This window comes from Monodelphis domestica, chromosome 3 (genome assembly GCF_027887165.1).
Source record: "Monodelphis domestica isolate mMonDom1 chromosome 3, mMonDom1.pri, whole genome shotgun sequence".
Lineage (NCBI taxonomy): Eukaryota > Metazoa > Chordata > Mammalia > Didelphimorphia > Didelphidae > Monodelphis > Monodelphis domestica.
Window position 1 is genome coordinate 20,897,787 of NC_077229.1, and position 19,878 is coordinate 20,917,664.

At 39.6% G+C, this 19,878-nt stretch overlaps 1 protein-coding gene across 5 annotated transcripts in view; it reads left to right on the forward strand.

Moving 5' to 3' along the window:
* The first annotated feature begins 5,416 nt into the window (after nucleotides 1-5,416).
* LOC103092787 (myotubularin-related protein 3-like) overlaps nucleotides 5,417-19,878 on the forward strand; it is a 93,672-nt gene continuing 79,210 nt past the window's right edge. For 3 of the 5 annotated variants that reach the window (XR_008917274.1, XR_008917272.1, XR_008917273.1), the window contains exon 1: nucleotides 5,417-5,545. The gene's annotated coding sequence lies outside the window, so the exon portion shown is untranslated. The remainder of the gene's footprint in view (nucleotides 5,546-19,878) is intronic. The other 2 variants (XM_056821512.1, XM_056821511.1) reach the window with 1 other exon arrangement.

Sequence of the window (19,878 nt, forward strand, 5' to 3'; positions counted from 1 at the left end):
ACCACTACCAAATTTAGATAAATCAAAAAATAAATAAGAAAGAGGTAAAAGATGTGAATAAAATCTTAGAAAAGTTAGAATTAATAGATATATGGAGAAAAATAAATAGGGGCAAAAGGAATACACCTTCTTATTAGCAGCCCATGGTACATTCACAAAGATTGACCATGTACTAGGTCATAAAAACATGGTAAACTAATGCAGAAAAGCAGAAATAATACATGCAACCTTTTCAGAACATAAAGCAATAAAAATAATGATCAGTAAGGTTACATGGAGAGCCAAATCAAAAGTTAATTGGAAATTAAATAATATGATTCTCTAAAATCATTTATTAGAGAAAAAATCATAGAAACAATTAATAATTTCATTATGAGACATCCTTTCAAAATCTATGGGATGCAGCCAAAGCATTACTCTGGGGGAAATTTATATACTTGAGTTCATATATTAACAAATTAGGGAGGGCAGAGGTCAATGAATTGGACATGCAAATCAAAAATCTTGAAAGCAAAACAAATTAAAAATCCCCAGAAGAAAACTAAATTAGAGACCATAAAAATTAAGTGAGAAATTAATAAAATTGAAAGAAAAAGAATTATTGAACTGACAAATGAGACTAGAAGCTAGTATTTTGAAAAAAACAAACAAAAATAGACAAAGTACTGGTCAATCTAATGGAAAAAAGGAAAGAAAATCAAATTAATAGTATCACAGACAAAAAGGGAGACCTCCCCTCCAATGAAGAGGAAATTAAGGCAATCATTAAAAACTATTTTGCCCAATTATATGGAAATAAATATGCCAATCTAGGCGATATGGATGGATATTTACAAAAATATAAATTGCCTAGATTAACAGAAGAAGAAATAGAATTCTTAAATAATCCCATAACAGAAAAAGAAATTGAACAGGCCATCAAAGAACTCCCTAAGGAAACATCTCCAGGGCCTGATGGATTCAAAAGTGAATTCTATCAAACATTCAAAGAACAGTTAATCCAAATACTAAGCAAACTATTTGACATAATAAGCAAAGAAGAAGTTCTACCAAATTCCTATTATGACACAGTTATGGTACTGATTCCAAGTCAGGCAGATCAAAAACAGAGAAAGAAAACTACAGACCAATCTCCTTAATGAACATAGATGCAAGAATCTTAAATAGGATACTAGCAAAAAGACTCCAGCAAGTCATCATGAGGGTTATTCACTATGATCAGTTGGGATTTATACCAGGATTTCAAGGATGGTTCAATATTAGGAAAACCATCCACATAATTGACCATATTAACAATCAAACCAACAAAAACCACATGATCATCTCAATAGATGCAGAAAAAGCCTTTGACAAAATACAACATTCATTCCTATTGAAAACACTAGAAAGTATAGGAATAGAAAGGTCTTTCCTAAAAATAATAAACAGTATCTATCTAAAACCATCAGCCAACATCATCTGCAATGGAACAAACTAGATGCATTCCCAATAATATCAGGAGTGAAACAAGGATGCCCATTATCACCTCTATTATTTAACATTGTCCTAGAAACACTAGCAGTAGCAATTAGAGAAGAAAAAGAAATTGAAGGTATTAAAATTGGCAATGAAGAGACCAAGCTATCACTCTTTGCAGATGATATGATGGTCAACTTAAAGAATCCTAGAGAATCAACTAAAAAGCTAGTGGATATAATCAACAACTTTAGCAAAATTGCAGGATACAAAATACACCCACATAAGTCATGAGCATTTCTATATATCTCCAACAAATCTCAGCAGCAAGAATTAGAAAGAGAAATTCCATTTCAAATCACCCTGGACAATATAAAATACTTGGGAATCTATCTGCCGAGAACAAACACAGAAACTATATGAATAAAACTACAAAACACTTTCCACACAAATAAAACTAGATCTAAACAATTGGGAAAACATTAACTGCACTTGGGTAGAAGGAGCTAATATAATAAAAATGACCATTCTATCCAAACTTATTTATTTATTTAGTGCCATACCCATTAAGCTACTAAAAAACTTTTTTACTGAATTAGAAAAAGCATAACAACGTTCATTAGGAAGAACAAAAGATCAAGGATATCCAGGGAAATCATGGGGAAAAAATGCAAAGGAACATGACCTTGCAGTACCAGATCTCAAACTATACTATAAAGCAAAACAAGAAAGTACTGGCTAAGAGACAGAAAGGAGGAATCAGTAGAATAGTCTTGGGGTAAATGACCTCAGCAAGACACTCTATGGCAAGCCCAAAGATCCCAGCTTTGGGGTCAAAAATCCACTGTTTGATAAAAACTTTTGGGAAAATTGGAAGACAGTTGGTCTTCTAAGAAAATTGAAAGAAGGGAGAGATTAGGCTTCAATCAACACCTCACACCCTACACCAAGATAGATTCAGAATGGGTGAATGACTTGAACATAAAGAAGGAAACTTTAAGTAAAGTATATGAAAACCAAATAGTATACATGTCAGACCTTTGGGAAAGGAAAGATTTTAAAACCAAGCAGGACTCAGAAAAAGTCACAAAATGTAAAATAAATAATTTTGATTACATCAAATTAAAAAGGTTTTGTACAAACAAAACCAATATAACCAAAATTAGAAGGGAAGTAACAAATTGGGAAACAATCTTTATAACAAAAACCTCTGACAAAGGTCTAATTACTCAAATTTACAAAGAGCTAAATCAATTGTACAAAAAGTCAAGCCATTCTCCAATTGATAAATGGGCAAGGGACATGAACAGGCAGTTCTCAGCCAAAGAAATCAAAACTATTAATAAGCACATGAAAAAGTGTTCTAAATCTCTGATAATCAGAGAGATGAAAATCAAAACAACCCTGAGGTATCACCTCACACCTAGCAGATTGGTTAACATGACAGCTATGGAAAGTAATGAATGCTGGAGGGGATGTGGTAAAGTTAGGACATTAATTCATTGCTGGTAGAGTTGTAAATACAACCATTCAGGAGGGCAATTTGGAACTATGCCCAAAGGGTGCTAAAAGACTGTCTGCCCTTTGACCCAGCCATAGCACTGCTGGGTTTGCACCCCAAAGAGATCATAAGGAAAAAGACTTGTGCCAAAATATTCATAGCCATGCTGTTTGTGGTGGCAAAAAACTGGAAAATGAGAGGATGCCCTTCAATTGGGGAATGGCTGAACACATTGTGGTATATGTTGGTGATGGAATACTATTGTGCTAAAAGGAATAATAAAGTGGAGGAATGACATGGAGACTGGAACAACCTCCAGGAAGTGATGCAGAGTGAAAGGAGCAGAACCAGGAAAACATTGTACACAGAGACTGATACACTGTGGTACAATCGATTGTAGTGGACTTCTCCATTAGTGACAATGCAGTGATCCTGAACAACCTGAAGGGATCTATGAGAAAGAACACTATGCACATTCAGAAGAAAAACTGTGGGAGTAGAAATACAGAAGAAAAACAACTGCTTGATTACATGGGTCGAAGGGATATGGTTGGGGATGTAGACTCTAAATGATCATCCTAGTGCAAACATCAACAGCATGGAAATAGGTTCTGACTAAGGACACTTGTAAAACCCAGTAGAATTGCAAATCAGCAACATGAAGGGTGGGGGGAGGAGAGGGAGGAATGGAATATGATTTTTATAACCAAGGAATAATGTTTGAAATTGAACAAATAAAATTTAAATTATAAAAAAAATAATTTTCTATAATGTCCCAGCTCTCTCCATAGCCATCCCTTCCCATTTCCTTTTGCACCCTGTCTTTCCCCTTCAGACTGTAAGCTCTTGGAGGGTAGGCGCTGTCTTCTGTCTTTGTTTTTGCTTGTATTCCCAGAGCTTGGCACCGGGCCTCCTTATTGACTTGCCTGTTCCAGTGGCTTGGCCAGGCATCCGAGGAGGGCCTTTTAGGAGTGGAGACACAGTACAGGATGCAGTATAATCCCTCTCTTGCTATCACTGTTAGTACATCCCTAGGGCTGCTGTGGGGATTCTTCTCAAAGATGGAGATTGCAGCCCATCCTGTGACACTCTTTATCGTTCATTCCAAAGTTGTTTTTTATCCAATAATTTCATTTTTGAACCTGGATTATCCAGTGCCTCAGCCTTGACTCCTTCCTGCCCCCTCCCCTCTCCATCCCTTCCCTCCTCTCACCAGGAACATGGAGATGGGCACCTTGGCTTTCTTCCCCTAACTGCTGGCTGCTTCTCCCCCTTCCCACCACTGCCAAGGCTGCCCAGCTCAGTGCTTGCCACCCCCCTGCCCAGCCTCCACACACCTGGGGGGGCAGATGCCTCTTCAGATAGCCCCTGAGCAAAGCATCCTCCAAATACTGGTTGCCAAGACTGGGCTGCCCTTGGAAAAATGTGCCAATGACAGCTCTGTGAAAGGGAATGCCATCCTGCTCAGGCAAGCTCTTCTGGTGGCTCTTTCTCTTGGGTCCCCAGGCAGGGGCTCTCTGGAGCAGCTGACCCAGCAGGGCCTGGTTCCACCTGGGCAGCATGGGCTCCTTTATCCCTAGTCACTGGGCTGACCTGGAGCGGGAAGTGGGAGGGAGCAGCTCACTTTTCCTGAACTGCCTGGCCTGAGAGCTGTTAGGACCTCTGGAGCACTGCCTTGGTCCCTCCCCAATCCCTCCCCTTGGGCTCTCCCCCCCCACCCCCCGCCCCCTTTTTTCTTCTTGGTCCCCTGATAAACTGGGTAGTGTGCTGGATGCAGACCCAGATGTGTCTTAGCTGAGTGTCCTCATCTCTCTGGACTCAGTTTCCCTATCTGTAAAATGGAAAGGCTGGACTCAAGGACCTTCAGGGTCCCTTCCACATCTAAATCCATAACGCAACGATCCTTTCCCTTCTTTCCTCCCCTCTAGCCTGGCTTCCTTTGCTTGTTCATCCTTTCCCCTCCCTCAACCCTCTCTCTCCTTGTGATCCCTTCCCTGACTCAGTGGCGCCAAGGACCCACAAGGAACGCCAAGCTGGGAATGAAAGGAAGGGGTTCCTGCAGTAAGGAGAGAAGGGCTGCCTACAAGCAGCACTCATCCACATGACTGCTATCAATCAGTCCACATTTATTGAGCGCCCACTCTGTATGTTGCAGGCACTAAGCGCTGGGAGTACAAAAAGAGGCCACGCAGCCAGGTCCCTTCTTGTACAAGAAGACATCAGTATGGCAGTGCCAGGAAGTGGCAGAGCTGAGTTTCGAACTCGCGTTCCAGAAGAGGGGCAGAATGAGGCTCCTCCCAAGGGCGAGGAAGCAGCCCGCGCAGGCGCTGTCAAAATCTTTCCTGGGCAGTTGCGCGCGCCCCAGAGAGCGGTTAGTAACGGTTGGCTGAGGCCTCTGGATGGAGGGGCTTGGGGGGAGGGGCTCATTTACATATTGTTCAGGTAGCGGCTAATCACGGAGCAGGGGCTCGGCTAATTATTCAGGAGCGGGGTGGGGAGGGCTTCTCGATCCCTGATCTTATGTCCAATGAACAGGCGACTGACATGCATTATTCACGAGGGGGGCCTTGTCTGACCCACTCACGCGTGGTGAGTTTGAGTGGGACGTGCTGTGGCTGAAAGGGGAAGGTGAAGCTCGTGCTGGAGTTCTCGAGGGTAGCCACAGGGTGAAAATTTTTCCTCCTTCTGGGTCTCTGGGTTTAGGCAGTGGAGCCAGGTTTACCGAAATAAATAGACCCCTGGCTTGAGAGGGGGAAGCCGAGGGGCTGGCTCCTCCCCCCCACGCTGTAGGGCCTGAGGGAAACAAGGTGGGGGGGGAAATAGACGGAGCTGGGGTGGGTGAGGGGGGTAGGGCAGAGCTGGGGAAGCTGAAGTCCGCTAGAGGCCGAGGACCCTGGATGTCAAACTGACTCTGTTGATACCCCCGTGTGGGGTGGAATTTTGTGGGGCTCATACTCCCAGAATGCACTCTGATGAGCAGACAGGAGACTGAGAGGCTGGCAGAGATCAAAGGGCTTTATGGGGGGGTGGGGGGGGAAGAGTAGGAGCGCTGTCTGATGGGATCTCTCCGAAGACTCAGTAGGTGCTCAAATGAACTCAGAATTTATAGGAATCTTCCACAATAGCTCCTCCTCTTGTTCGCACCATCTGTGGGACATAATGCTTTTGTATGTTATATTTCTTTTTCTTTTTTCAACCTTTCTCATAGTCAGCTTCAAAGATTGGTCAGAGAAGGTCTCAGCTGTCCATGTCATCAGGGGTTTGACTAGGTCTTTCACTCTAGCCACATTCTGCAGTTCCGACAACCGTATCAGTCATCCATAGGACCTGAAAAGGGTCTTCCCAACTTGGAATCAGTTTTTCTTTTTTCCAGGAAGGGATTAGAACCCAGTCCTCTGGCTGGAACTCATGAACTGGAAAGCCTAAAAGAGATCCAAGTAATGTTTTGTTTTGTTTTCTTTTCTTTTTTTTTTCTGAGGGGAAGACAAGTTTAGAGCAAGAGCATGTATATAGGGTCTCAAAAATTTATGACTACTTTCCCACTTAGGTGGGTCCCCATTCCATCTGGAGGGATAAGGATGTCCATACATAAGTTCAAGTGGGGACAGCCCAATATTTCCTCAGGCTTAGTCCTTATTCTCAACAATGCCAGTGGCAGGCATCAAGTCCAAGGCAACTGGATCTCCAGTGTCCACTTGGTGAGTTGTCTTGGTTCGTTTTTTCCACCCTTCCACTAGAAGGTGGGTGCCATGGAATGTGAAAGTTTCAGTTTATATCTAATGCTTGTGTTATTCCTTGCAATACTTTAGAGGCAAAGTGACTTCTGTTCTCAGATTCAATATTATCTGGTAAACCATATCTAGAAATAATTTGCTCAAGCAAAATGTTGGTTATATAGTAAATTTATGGTTGGTCTTATATATTATTGGTGGTTGCCAGGTATTTAATTTCTAAATACCAAAATGAATTACTCAAGTAAATGGAATTAAATAGTAGTTTATTTTACAATAGAGGGAAGATATTATGGAAGAGAGAAAAGGGGAGAGATAGAGAAAGCTCCAGCTTCCTCTGAACCAGTTAGAAATTCTAAGTCAACTGATCATGGGTAGGACAAGCCAATATAATAAAAATGGCCATCCTACCCAAACTCATCTATCTATTTAGTGCCATGCCCATGGAACTTCAAAAAAATTTTTTTACTGATTTAGAAAAAACCATAACAAAGTTCATTTGGAAGAACAAAGGATCAAGGATATACAGGGAAATAATGAAAAAAAAATACAAAGGAAGGGGGCCTTGCAGTCCCAGATCTCAGACTATATTATAAAGCTGCGGTCATCAAAACAATTTGGTACTGGCTAAGAGACAGAAAGGAGGATCAGTGGAATAGACTCGGGGTAAGTGACCTCAGCAAGACAGTATATGACAAACCCAAAGATCCCAGCTTTTGGGACAAAAATCCACTATTTCATAAAAACTGCTGGGAAAATTGGAGGACAGTGTGGGAAAGATTAGGTTTAGATCAACACCTCACACCCTACACCAAGATAAATTCAAAATGGGTGAATGACTTAAACATAAAGAAGGAAACTATAAGAAAATTAGGCGAACACAGAATAGTATACATGTCAGACCTTTGGGAAGGGAGAGGCTTTAAAACCACGCAAGACTTAGAAAGAGTTACAAAATGCAAAATAAATAATCTGGAATACATCAAATTAAAAAGTTTTTGTACAAACAAAACCAATGTAACTAAAATCAGAAGGGAAGCAACAAATTGGGAAACAATCTTCATAAAAACCTCTGACAAAGGTTTAATTACTCAAATTTACAAAGAGCTAAATCAATTGTACAAAAAATCAAGCCATTCTCCAATTGATAAATGGGCAAGGGACATGAACAGGCAGTTTTCAGCCAAAGAAATCAAAACTATTAATAAGCACATGAAAAAGTGTTCTACATCTCTTATAATCAGAGAGATGCAAATCAAAACAACCCTGAGGTATCATCTCACACCTAGCAGATTGGCTAACATGGCAGCAGAGGAAAGTAATGAGTGCTGGAGGGGATGTGGCAAAGTAGGGACATTAATTCATTGCTGGTGGAGTTGTAAATTGATCCAACCATTCAGGAGGGCAATTTGGAACTATGCCCAAAGGGTGCTAAAAGACTGTCTTGCCCTTTGATCCAGCTATAGCACTGCTGGGTTTGTACCCCAAAGAGATAATAAGTAAAAAGACTTGTACAAGAATATTCATAGCTGCACTCTTTGTGGTGGCCAAAAATTGGAAAATGAGGGGATGCCCTTTATTTGGGGAATGGCTGAACAAATTGTGGTATCTGATGGGGATGGAATACTATTGTGCTCAAAGGAATGATGAACTGGAGGGATTCCATGTGAACTGGAAGGACCTCCAGGAAGTGATGCAGAGCAAAAGGAACAGAACTGGGAAATCATTATACACAGAGACTGATACACTGTGGTACAATCAAAGGTGATGGATTTCTCCATTAGGGTCAATGTAATGTCCCTGAACAATCTGCAGGGATCTAAAAAACACTATCCACAAGCAGATGATAAACTGTGAGAGTAAAAACACTGAGGAAAAGCAACTGCTTTTCTACAGGGGTGGAGGGGATATGACTGAGGAGAGACTCTAAATGAACACTCTAATGTAAATACCAACAACATGGAAATGGGTTCGAACCAAGAACACATGTGATACCCAGTGGAATCGTGCGTCGACTATGGGAGAAGTGGTAGGAAGGGGGGGGGGGAGGAAAAGAAAATAATCTTTGTTTCCAATGAATAATGTTTGGAAATGACCAAATAAAATGTTTAAAGTTAAAAAAAAATTCTAAGTCACTAGTCAGGGGAAAGGAGTCTCAAGAGGACAGACCTTTCTCAGAGGTTCACACCTCCAGAAAGGGCAAGGAAAGAAGTTAGCCTTTACACTCACCACAGTGACTGTTTAAAAAGAAAGCAGTCTAAGGTCTCCTGTACGAACTCCTCCAGGGGTCCAGTTCCACAGTGTCTTCACTCCAAGTCTAAGTTTCTGTTTTCCAGTCTCTCCTCAAGTGTCTGTCTTCTAGTCCAACTCTGAGTGACTGAATGATCATCATTCCTGTGTGTCTCTGTTTCCACTATTTAAAGATCTTTTTCTCTTGTGTCACCTCCCCTAACTTTTACATCTACCAATCACAGCAGATACTTTTCTCCAGGACTGCCCACTCTTTCACATGTGGGTCACAGACCTCCCACTCAATGTATGAAATGGGTGTTCATAGCTCTGTGGTTAGTTCACACCTTTTCGTAGTTAGTTCATACCTTTTTGTGGTTAAAATGGGTAGATCTACTTTAAATACTGGGTTTAAACTTTGGGGATTAAAATCTAAAAATAGACAGGGGATTACAATTTAATCTTCACAATAAATGAAGAGCTAAGTACCGTCATTGTTACAATCAGGGGAGAACCAAATCCAGTCTCCACAGTTACAACCAGAGTAGTTGCTCTGGGAGTACAATAGGCTTCTATCCAAGATGTCAAATGATCTACCACAACTAAAAGGTACTTTGCTTTGCCAATCAGTACCATCTCAAGAAAATCTACTTGAATACTTTGAATGGCCTCAGTCCTGGAGCCTTTCCCCCATGGGGCTGGTTCCTCAAACTCTGTTTATTAACCTTCTTATAAATCAAGCAAGAGTCCACTTTGTTTTGCAACAATGGATAATCCAGTGCACACACATTGTGCTACATATATTCTAGATTTCCCAGTGGCTTCCTTGGTGCACATGATTCAAAATGCCTCTAGCTATAGCTTAATTGACTATCTCTCTTCCATTAGGGAGAAACCATCTACCATCTTCTGTTTCTTTTCCTCCTGTAGCTTTCACCTTCTATGTCTTCAGGCAAGAATGGTATGAGTGATAGCATTGGTACCTCATCTTCTTCCTCAATTCCAGTTCTCCTAGCTTCTTCATCTGCTAATCTATTTCCTCTAGCTTCAAAGGAGTTACCTTTTTGATGTGTACTTACATGGATCACAGCCAATTGTTCTGACTCTTAACATATTCTCAAATGCTTTCTTCAGCAGTTCAATATGTGCTAACTCTTTCCCCTTACTAGAAGTCATTCCTCTCTCACTCCAAATTTTTCTGAATTTATGAACTACTCCCCATGTGTATAATCAGTATATATATATATATATGTGTGTGTGTGTGTGTGTGTGTGTGTGTGTGTGTGTGTGTACATACATATATATGTATTTCTTCCTCGGTCTCCCAGTTTTTTCAGAGCCTGATTTAGAGCATATAGCTCACAGGTTTGTGCTGACCAAGTGCTCAGAGGCAGCCTTTATCTACTAAGGCTGCTTTATCACTATCAACAATTGCATAACCATTTCTCCTCTTTCCATATATTACTCTTGAGTATCCATTTTTAAAGATATTCCTTTCTCCAGGGATAGGTGTTTCCTGTAAATCCTCCCTGACTTTGGTTTGGAAATCAATAATATCCAAGCAATCATGCTCAGTCTCTTCATTTTTACTTTTCCAGTCCCCCATAAGAACATTGCAGGATTCAAGTTTGAATCTGTTTGGGGGGGGGCCGTTAACAATTTATTTTTAATTGAGAATTTCAATTGTTTTATTTTTATTTTGAATTTTTTATTTAATTAAATGATTTAGAATATTTTTCCATGGTTACAAGATTCATGTTCTTTCCCTCCCCTCCCCTCAAATCCTTGTCAATATTAAATTAATTCCCCTGCCCATTTTTAGATTTAATCACTAAAAGTGTAAATATCCCACTTAATCACTGAGTGGGGGAGGTCTGCGACCCAGGTGTGCAATAATGGGTGATGAATCAGAATCAAACTGACTGCCCCCTGAGCAGTCCTAAGCAAAGCTTTAGCCATAATTGGTAGATGTAAATGTGGAGGAAGGCACAGGAAGTGATGCAAAAGAAAATGTCTTTAAAAGGGAGTTACAACTTCCTGTGGGTACTTCTTCAGAGGGTTCTTGATTTCTTGGGACTTCTGAGTGCTTTCATTCTTCAGAGTTCTTAGTTCAAATTGAGGTTGGTAAAGAATCTTCTGACTGGTCCTGAGACCCTGTTCTTGATGATACTGTTCTTAAATCTCTCCCTTTGGACTGACACATGGTGAGTGAAAGATCTGACTTCTTTCCTACATTTTCCGAAGAGACTAGCCCCAGTAGAGAATTATCCTCTTGAGAGAGGTTCCCTGCATCCCCAGGTCCTCGACTCATAGCCAAGGCCTCTCTGGCTAAACCTTGCCTGGATTGAACCAGGGGTCATATCAAAATACTTAGTGCATAGGCTAGATATCTTACCCTATCCTCTTTCTGATTCCTTACTTCAGTCTTCTATATTTTGTAAATAAATTGTAAATAAATCTCTTTGGAATTAAATTCCTGGTGACCGCATTCTTAATAATCAAGTTCAACCTTTTATAAAAACTCCCCTTTCTCCAACTTACACCCCTCCTGTAGCTGCCACCCAATTCCACTGGGTTTAACATGTGTTATTGATCAAGACCAATTTCCATATTATTAATATTTGCACTAGGGTGATCATTTAGATCCTACATCCACAATCATATCTCCATCGACTGATGTGATCGAGCAGTTCTTTTTCTTATGCTCCCACAGTTCTTTCTCTGGATGTGGATAGCATTCTTTATCATAAATCCCTCATAATTGTCCTGGATCATTGCATTGCTGCTAGTAGAGAAGTCCATTACATTCGATTGTACCACAGTGTATCCGTCTCTGTGTATAAGGTTCTTCTGGTTCTGCTCCTCTCACTCTGCATCACTTCCTGGAGGTTGTTCCAGTTCCCATGGAATTCCTCCACTTTATTATTCCTTTGAGCACAATAGTATTCCATCACCAACATATACCACAGTTTGTTCAGCCATTCCCCAACTGAAGGGCATTCCCTAATTTTCCAATTTTTTGCCACCACAAACAGCGTGGCTATGAATATTTTGGCACAAGTCTTTTTCCTTATGATCTCTTTGGGGTGCAAACCCAGAAGTGCTATGGCTGGATCAAAGGGCAGACAGTCTTTTAGCACCCTTTGGGCATAGTTCCAAATTGCCTTCCAGAATGGTTGGGTCAATTCATAACTCTACCAGCAGTGCATTAGTGCCCCAATTTTGTCACGACCCCTCCAACATTTATTATCAAGTTTGAATCTCTTGCAAGGACTAGATCATCTTTTTCTAATAAGACTACTTCATATCTCAGTATCCTAGAATCAGTAAGCTACCTTCCAACCCTTTGGTGTAGAATTTTACAGACTTTGTGGAGTGCACTAACCACTAGGATTACTCCAAAAATCAATTTTGTACTTTCTTCTACCAAAAACCTCTATGGAAGCAATTGATTATATACATATTGGCCATCCTCTTGCAACAGGATCAAGGATTCTAGATAAGAATGCTATTGGTCACCTTTGTCCTCCCCATGTTTATTCAAGGACTCCCAAGGCTATTTATTCCTTGGTCCACTGTGGCAACAGGTGAAAAGGCTTACTCAAAGAGGGTAAGGCCACCACTGTAGCTGGTTTTAATGCTTTCTTTATGTAATACTTTCTTATCTTTATGTATCCTATTCTATGGGATCTGAAGCATTTCCTAAGAGATGAGCATGTGTATATGTTGCATACTTATCTATCCAGAGTCTACAATAATTAACTAATCCCCCAAACTTCTTTAAATTCTTTTTTGTCTAAGGAAACTCTAGTTGCAAAATATTACAGAAACTCAGGATGGGTCTAATCTCCTTCACCCTTTGCTAATAAAATGTCCTAGATATTTTTCTCTATCTGCAAATTGTAACTTTTGACACCCACAAAGTTCAGTAAATTACCTAAAGCAGTTACTATGCTGGGATGTTTGTCTCTTGCTGGCAAAAGATCACCCACATATTGGAGAAGTGTGACTTGGTATAGGGGTTTAAATCCTTCTAAATTTCCTTCAAGAACCTGGCTAAAGATATTTGGGGAATTATTGAACCCTTGTGTTAACACACACCTTTGGAATTGTCTTTTCCTTCCTTCAGGGTCTTCTCATTCAAATACAAACAAAGCTCTGCTTTTAGGGTGCAGACAGACTGACCAGAAAGCATCTTTCAGATCTATCATAGTAAAATACGCACTGCTGGGTGGAATCTTACTCATCAAAGTGTAAGGATCTGGGACCACTGGATGGATAGGATCTACTATCTTATTGTTCTCTCTCAGATCCTATACCAGCCTATAACTTCCATTTGGCGTTTACACTGGTAATATTGGACTGTTATAGATTGACTGGCAACCCTCCAATAAGTTGTCCTCTAGCAAGGCTGTAATCACAGATTTGAGTCCTTTCTTCCCTTTGAGTGAAATAGGATACTGTCTGGTTTGAATAATCTAGACTGGCTCTCTCAATTGAATTTGTAAAGGAGGCATTGTGATTTTTCCTCTATTTCTGGGTTCTGCCCAGACTCAAGGATATATTTATTTTTCTTCTTCTACTTCAAGGAACAGCTGCCCACAAGACTGCTGTGTAGCTAGGATTTTAGTCCCATTCACACTCAAATGCAGGGTCAATTTTGTAATTATGTCTCTTCCTAGCAAATTACTGCCTATTTCAGGAATCAGGAGAAATTGTCTGAATCTTTTCTCCTGCTTAGATTTTACACTTAGAAGCTGTGTCATGAGGACAGAGAAATCTCCCCTTTTACCATGGATACAATGAGCTCCTGATCACTCAGCTCAGTTCCTAAAGGTAACAAAATGAAGGAGGATCTCACTGCTCCACTATCAGTGAAGAAGGTAGTCTACCTCCTGGTTCCCCACCTGCAAGGTTATCAAGGACTCTGGCTGGGGTTCCAAAGACCCCTGACCCCTTCAATCCTCCGCTTCTTCAGAGAGTAGAACTTATGCTCTTTCTCTTATTTAGGGCAATTTTTCTTCATATGCCCTTTTCCACAGTTACAGCATATAGGAGCCCTTGTTCTCTCTAGGGACTTTCCTGTCCCATCATCCTTTTCTTTCTTTTGCCAGAACACACTCCTTCTGGCTTGACCTTCCTTCAAGGCTTCATCTTTCTCTGTATGTCTAGGTCTGGAGTAATAATTCTATGTCACTTCTCTGGATTTTCTTTTTTCTCCATATTCCTCTTTCCTGACATATACTAGCTGGGATTGCTGGAGTTATTGAGTTTCTTCCATATATCTGGCTATGATACTGAATACTCCTCTTAATCTATGTATAAATTCAGTTGGAGTCTCATTCTTTCTCTGCTTGGTCCCATAAATCATATCCCTCTTCAAACTCTGAGGTAGTGTGGTCCTTATCCCTTGGATAATCATCTTTCCAAGATATCTCCTATCTGTTTGATGGGTGGGCTCATTATTATCCCAACCAGGATATCCATTAGGACCTCCTTCGTCTTCTGGGTGTTCATGGTCCTGTGCTCTCATAGCTGCTTTCCTAATCTGACCTCTTTCTTCCTCAGTGAATAATGGTTTCAAAATTTCCATCAATTCTGGCCATGAATATAAATTTGTCCCTAAGAATTAATCAACTTGCTCAGCATACCCACAGGATCTTCTAACAGAATGTCCATGTCTTTTAAAGTCCCAAAGCTCAGAGGCACAGAGAGGGATGCTAACATATTCTAGCCCCTGTCCTACTGGTACTTCTCTGAGTGGATACTGCTTAGCATGTCCCCTCAAAGGGCGGTAATTATAGGAAGACTACAGGGAAAATGAGGGGGGAATAAGAAGGGAGGGGGGTAGAAAGGGAAGTAAAATAAGGGTGAGAACTAGGGAGATTGATTAAAAACAAACATTGGTGTAGAAGGAAATAGTGAAAGAAGAAAAGGCAGGATCAGTAGAAATCAAAATGCTGGGAAATACACAGCTAGTAATCATAACTATGAATGTGAATGGAATGAACTCATCCATAAAACGCAAGTGAATAGCAGAGTGGATTAGAATCCAAAACCCTACCATATGCTGTCTACAAAAAACACACATGAGGAAGGTAGATACGCATAGGGTGAAAGTAAGAGCATGGAGCCAAATCTATTGGGCATCAACTGAGAAAAAGAAGGCAGGAGTCTCAATCATGATATCTGACAAAGCTAAAGTAAAAATAAATCTACTTAAAAGAGACAGGGAAGGTAATTACATCCTGATAAAAGACAGTATAGACAATGAGGAAATATCCATACTCAACATGTATGGACCAAATGGCATAGCATCCAAATTTCTAAAGGAGAAACTAGTGGAGCTCAAGGATGAAATAGATAGAAAAACTATACTAGTGGGAGACCTGAACCTTCCTCTATCTGAACTAGATACATCAAACCAAAAAATAAATAAGAAAGAGGTAAAAGAAGTGAATGAAATCTTAGAAAAATTAGAGTTAGTAGACATGTGGAGAAAAATAAATAGGGACAAAAAGGAATATACTTTATAGTACATTTAAAAAATTTACCATGTATTAGGGCATAAAAACATTGCAAACAAATGCAAAAGAGCAGTAATAATAAATGCAACATTCTCAAATCACAATGCAATGAAAATAATAATTAGTAAGGGTACAAATTGGAGAGGTAAATCAAAATTTAATTGCAAATTAAATATGATTCTCCAAAACTGGTTAAAGAACAATTCGTAGAAACAATAACTTCATTGAAGAAAATGGCAATGATGAGATATCCTTTCAAAACCTATGGGATGCAGCCAAAGCAGTACTCAGGGGGGAATTTATATCCTTGAGTTCATATGTCAACAAATTAAGAAGGACAGTGGCCAATGAATTGGGCATGCAAATTAAAGAACTAGAAAGTGAACAAATTTAAAATCTTCAAATGATTAGAGATCCTAAAAATCAAATGAGAAATTAATAAAATTGAAAGTCAAATAACTATTGATTTAATAAGACTAGAAGCTGGTTCTTTGGGGGGAAAAAAAAAAACAAATAAAATAGATAAAGTACTAGTCAGCCTAATTAAAAAAAGGAAAGAAAAAAACCAAATTGACAGTATCCAAGATGAAAAGGGAGACCTCACCTCAAATGAAGAGGAAATTAAGGCAATCATTAAAAACTACTATGCCCAATTCTATGGGAAAAAATGGCAATCTAGGTGAGATGGATGTATACTTACAAAAATATAAATTGCCTAGACTAAAAGAGGAAGAAATAAATTACTTAAACAACCCCATATCAGAAAAAGAAATTGAACAAGCCATCAAAGAACTCCCTAAGAAGTTCCATGGAGACTGGAACAACCTCCAGGAAGTGATGCAGAGCGAGAGGAGCAGAACCAGGAGAACATTGTACACAGAGACTAATACACTGTGGTATAATCGAACGTAATGGACTTCTCCATTAGTGGCGGTGTAATGTCCCTGAACAATTTGCAGGGATCTAGGAGAAAAAAACACTTCATAAGCAAAGGATAAACTATGGGAGTGGAAACACCGAGGAAAAGCAACTGCCTGAATACAGCGGTTGAGGGGACATGACAGAGGAGAGACTCTAAATGAACACTCTAATGCAAATATTATCAACATGGCAATGGGTTCAAATCAAGAAAACATGTAATGCCCAGTGGATTTGCGCATTGGCTATGGGGGGTGGGGGGGGGGCCGAGGAAAAGAAAATGATCTATGTCTTTAATGAATAATGCTTGGAAATGATCAAATAAAATATAATTTTAAAAAAAAGAACTCCATAAGAAAAAATGTCCAGGTCCAGATGGATTCACAAATGAATTCTATCAAACATTCAAAGAACAACTAATCCCAATATTATACAAACTATTTGACAGAATAAGCAAAGAAGGAGTTCTACCAAATTCATTCTATGACACAAACATAGTACTGATTCCAAAGCCAGGCAGGTCAAAAACAGAGAAAGGAAACTATAGACCAATCTTCTTAATGAATATAGATTCAAAAAGCTTAAATAGGATACTAGCAAAAAGACTCCAGCAAGCCATCATGAGGGTTATTCACTATAACCAGGTAGGATTCATACCAGGAATGCAAGGATGGTTCAATATTAGGAAAACCATCCACATAATTGACCATATTAATAAGCAAACCAACAAAAATAACATGATTATCTCAATAGATGCAGAAAAAGCCTTTGATAAAATACAACACCCATTCCCACTGAAAACATTAGAAAGTATAGGAATAGAAGGGCCTTTCCTAAAAATAATAAACAGTATCTATCTAAAACCATCAGCCAACATCATCTGCAATGGGGATAAACTAGAAGCCTTTCCAATAAGATCAGAAGTGAAACAAGGATGCCCATTATCACCTCTATTATTTAACATTGTCCTAGAAACACTAGCAGTAGCAATTAGAGAAGAAAAAGAAATTGAAGGTATTAGAATTGGCAATGAGGAGACCAAGCTATCACTCTTTGTGGATGATATGATGGTCTACTTAAAGAATCCTAGAGATTCAACCAAAATTCTAATCTAAACAATCAATTTTAGCAAAGTTGTAGGATACAAAATAAACCCACATAAGTCATCAGCATTTCTATATATCTCCATTTAAAATCACCCTAGACAAAATAAAATACTTAGGAATCTATCTGCCAAGACAAACACAGGAACTATAGGAACACAACTACAAAACACTCTCCACACAATTAAAATTAGATCTAAACAATTGGAAAAACATTGATTGCTCATGGGTGGGATGAGCTAACATAATAAAAATGACAATCCTACCCAAATTAATCTACTTATTTAGTGCCATACCCATTGAAGTACCAAAAAACTTTTTTACTGAATTAGAAAAAAAACATAAAGTTCATTTGGAAGAACAAAAAACCAAGGATATCCAGGGAAATCGTGAAAAAAAAATGCAAAGGAAGACTTGCAGTCCCAGATCTCAAACTATACTATAAAGCAGTGGCTATCAAAACAATTTGGTACTGGCTAAGAGACAGAAAGGTGGATCAGTGGAATAGACTTGGAGTAATGACCTCATCAAGACAGTCTTTGATAAACCCAAAGATCCCAGTTTTGGGGACCAAAACCCACTTTTTGATAAAAACTGCTGGGAAAATTGGAAGACAGTATGAATATCTCACTCCCTACACCAAGATAAACTCAGAATGGGCGAATGACATGAATATAAAGAAGGAAACTATAAGCAAATTAGGCAAACACAGAATAGTATACTTGTCAGATCTTTGGGAAAGGAAAGACTTTAAAACCAAGCAAGAGGGGGCAGCTGGGTGGCTCAGTGGATTGAGAGCCAAGCCTAGAGACGTGAGGTCCTAGGTTCAAATCTAGCCTCAGAAACTTCCCAGCTGTGTGACCCTGGGCAAGTCACTTGACCCCCATTGCCTAGCCCTTACCACTCTTCTGCCTTGGAGCCAATACACAGTATTGACTCCAAGATGGAAGGTAAGGGTTTAAAAAAAAAACAAGCAACAACTAGAAAAAAACACACAAAAAGCAATAATTTTGATTACATCAAATTAGAAAGGTTTTGTACAAATAAAACTTATGCATCCAAAATTAGAAGGGAAGCAACAAATTGGGAAACAATCTTCATTGCAAAAACCTCTGACAAAGGTCTAATTACTCAAATTTATAAAGAGCTAAACCAGTTGTACAGAAAATCAAGCCATTCTCCAATTGAAAATGGGCAAGGGACATGAATAATCAATTTTCAGTTAAAGAAATCAAAACTATTAATAAGCACATGAAAAGTGTTCTAAATCTCTTATAATCAGAGAGATGCAAATGAAAACAACTCTGAGGTATCACCTCACACCTAGCAGATTGGCTAACATGACAGCAATGGAAAGTAACGAATGTTGGAGGGGATGTGGCAAAGTTGGGACATTAATTCATTGCTGGTAGAGTTGTGAATTGATCCAACCATTCTGGAGGGCAATTTGGAACTATGCCCAAAGGGCTATAAAAGACTGTCCTTTGATCCAGCCATGGTACTGCTGGGTTTGTACCTCGCGGATATAATAAGGGAAAATACATGTATAAAAATATTCATAGCTGCTCTCTTTATGGTGGCAATGAGTTGGAACATAAGGGGATGCCCTTCAACTGGGGAATGGCTGAACAAATTGTGGTATATGTTGCTGATGGAATACTATTGTGCTCAAAGGAATAATAAAGTGGAGGAATTTCATTGGGACTGGAACAACCTCCAGGAATTGATGCAGAGTGAGAGGAGTAGAACCAGGAAAACATTATACACAGAGACTGATACACTGTGGTGCAATCGAATGTAATGGATTTTTCCATTCGTGGCAATGCAATGACCCTGAACAACTCAGAGGAACCTACGAGAAAAACCACTATCCACATCCAGAGGAAACACTGCAGGAGTAAAAGCACTGAAGAAAAACAACTGCTTCAAAACGTGGATCTAAGGGATATATTTGGGGATGTGGACTCTAAATTAATATCCTAGTGTAAACAACAACATGGAAATAGGTTCTGATCAAGGACACAAGTAATACCCAAAGAAATTGTGTTGACTGTGGGAAGAATGAGTGGAGGGTAGGGAGGGAAACAATGTGATTATTGTAACCAAGGAATAATGTTCTAAATTGACTAAATAAACTTATTCAAATGGAAAAAATAAAGAAAGTCCCTTCAATTGTGAAGTGTTGGGGGAAGGATTTCCAGTCACCATCATGAAAAATGGGTAACCCTCAGGAGAAAGTCTTTTCCCACCTTCTCTCTTCAGCTTCTCAAGTCCAAGAGACACTCACAGTTCTTTCCTGCCAGAGTCTCCTCCTCTAGAATCCACTCCTGGGGCCCCTCCCCCATTGAGGTGATCAATTTCACATACTCTTCAGTCTGGCACTTTCCTCTAGTGCCAGCCTCTGTCACAGATCA